This window comes from Pinus tabuliformis, chromosome 7 (genome assembly GCF_031772625.1).
Source record: "Pinus tabuliformis cultivar Carrire ecotype Pingquan chromosome 7, CPIR1, whole genome shotgun sequence".
NCBI classification, from domain to species: Eukaryota; Viridiplantae; Streptophyta; class Pinopsida; order Pinales; family Pinaceae; genus Pinus; species Pinus tabuliformis.
In genome coordinates this window covers 624,005,154-624,007,742 of record NC_142293.1, presented here as the reverse complement: position 1 = coordinate 624,007,742, position 2,589 = coordinate 624,005,154, and the positions used below count along the sequence as shown (strand labels likewise).

Below are 2,589 nucleotides of genomic sequence, written 5' to 3'. Positions count from 1 at the left end.
GAAACCCTAATTAAGAAATTGCCATAACTGTAATACGAATGAACGAAGGGAAACGACAGCAACGTATACTGAAGCTCAATATAAACTTAGAAACTCCTTGGCATAGAAATGTATATTCTCAGATAATATCTAGAATTAAAATCAGAGACGGTGAATGCCTCCAATTACAAAGTAAACAAGGTAACTTTGAAAATATAACCATAGCCGTAATATTATGTGCTACAATGAAACAACAGTAATAACTGCAACTCTGTATATTAACTGTGTATATATATATATAAACTAGAACAGAGATGAATGTTCATTAACCAGTGACGGCACGTGAATATACAAATAGGGGAAAAGTAATCATTATGAAGCTCGGATGGTAAACCATTGACATACAGAAATCCAGGCCGAGCCAAAACAATAACAAATCTGAATAAGACAAATATTGCCGTAGCTTATACAACTGTGTAACTGTTCATAAATGTCGAGAACTCAGAACTGATTTAGATCTGGTAATGATAAAGAAACAGAGTCTTAGTTAAGTTCAACAGAGAATAGAAAACTAAGGCATCGAGGCCATAACCTAGGCGCAGCTGGACCGGCCGTCCAAGTAAGGCCGCCAAGCATAAACTGCATAAGGGTTTGGTCCGGTAATTAACCTGAGACAACAGGTAGAGGACAGGCTGTCTCAGCTATGAAACAAACCCTCGAAATGCATTCAAGTGCAATCAATAGAAACCACAATGAGAAATGACTTACCTGGAACTGTCGAAGCAACTAAACCCTTCGGCGTTTGGAGCAGGTGAGCTGCGGCCCGTATCAGAACCTATCAAACCGTCAAGCAAACCCTGAAACAGTTAGAGAATGTACAGTAAGAGCGGGAAACAGTGAGTCATAAACCAGCTATGGAAATGATGCAGAGAGGCGCGGGCAAACCTGGAAGAGGCAGAGGAGCGATGAACCAGAGCAGAGCAAAGAGCCTGGGTACTTGCAGATCAAACCATCGGAGGAGCTCGGTTACTGAGAAGTGAACAAATGAACCACAAACGAAACCACCTGAACTTTTATATGCAGGGTCAAACCCTAGGTATGGCTGAACCGTCCGATTAGACCAAGCAATCCCCATCGTCGAATTTGGGCGGGAGGCCGAGCGTGAACCCCGGGGCTGGTCAACCCTCTCAGACCACATGGCCATCACGTGATGAGGGGCCATATGGCTACGGGAAAAGGTGAGCTGGCGTACTCACTCTGCCATTTGGCAGCAGTCACCAAATGGAAACGACCATCAACACATAAATGTCATATCTTATCATTAACGAAGGACAATGCAATAAGTTTTGATTATTTATGTAAAATATTTATGTATAACCCATGGTTATAATGCTAAGAACTTAAGACAGTCACATTATGCATTAAAGAAATATGTGTTCAGGGTGGTAGGGTGAGTAATACGGGTAAAGTGGTAATATTAAGTTTCCAGCTGTAAAGGTGTATAGTAAAAAAAAAAATTATTACTGTATTCTTTTAGATTATAGAAAGGATCGTGACAGTTTCCCCCCTAGTGAGTCTGCGAATTCTTTGGACTGTCATACGATTGCTCTTCTCTATCTTTCCTGATTTACATAAGCAAACAAACTGCTCCAATAAAAGACAGTAAAACATTTTAAGCTAATAGTCAAGGGATGGGATCCTAGCCTTCGTCTTCATTTCTTAGCAGGACTCCGAGTGGGAGGAGAGCCACTTTGTTGGCTTCAACATCGGCTTCTTTATTGTTGTCTCTCTTTACATGAAGAAATTCCAGGTTCTGGAAGGAGTTTATTAGAGTTCTAATTCTGTTCATCAATCTTGATAGCCTTAGATCTGAAGGAAGGGAGTTGTCTACAATGATCTTTATGATGGATTAGGAGTCCCCAAAAACAATTACATCTTTGATGCCTAGGGAAGTGAACTATTTGAGGCCCTGAAAGAGAGCCAGTGCTTCGGCTTGGATGCTCGTATTGAAGCCCACTCCCCCAGCAAATCTTAGTTCAGTTCTGCTCTCTGCACTTTTGATTACTCCACCTACACCGGATATACCAGGATTACCTTTTGCTGCCCCGTCAAAAAAGAGAGTGTATCTTTCCTTCTTGCTGCAAAACTCAGAAAATTCTACAGCCTCAAGTCGAATTTGCCATTTTTTTAGGAGAGGAGGGAGTCTGACAATATCAGTGAATTTGAGGTTAAGGTGAGCGCCCTATACAGCTTCTTGGCCACTTAAATCTGCCCTGTCAAGCTGATCACGCAAACAGTCTCTTAGATGGCATTTGATTTTTTCCCATACAATCTTAAGGTCACTTTTTTTTGTCTCTAAAGATTCGTTGGTTTCTTTCCAGCCATATATGCCAGCATATGAGTTTAGGGAGGACGAGCCAGGCTTCTTTGATGTGGACGTTCTGAGGGGAGCCGCCTGGATACCTTAATTTCCAATTTGCAAACAGATCTACGCAGCGGTTTGGCAAGGCAAAGTCAACATTCCACAGTTTTAAGGCCTCGTTCCAGAGATCAGAAGAGAACTTGCAGCGGAGCATAAGGTGAGGGGTGTTTTCCTCATCAACCTCACAT

General features: G+C 41.9%; 1 long non-coding RNA gene across 1 annotated transcript; it reads right to left on the bottom strand.

The window, feature by feature from the left end:
• Nucleotides 1-239: 239 nt before the first annotated feature.
• On the bottom strand, nucleotides 240-1,179 carry LOC149248984 (uncharacterized). The gene is made up of 2 exons (XR_016265804.1): nucleotides 925-1,179; nucleotides 240-836 (listed from the first exon to the last, which is right to left on the bottom strand). It is a non-coding gene; the product is annotated as an uncharacterized LOC149248984 (long non-coding RNA).
• Between the last annotated feature and the right edge of the window lie 1,410 nt (nucleotides 1,180-2,589).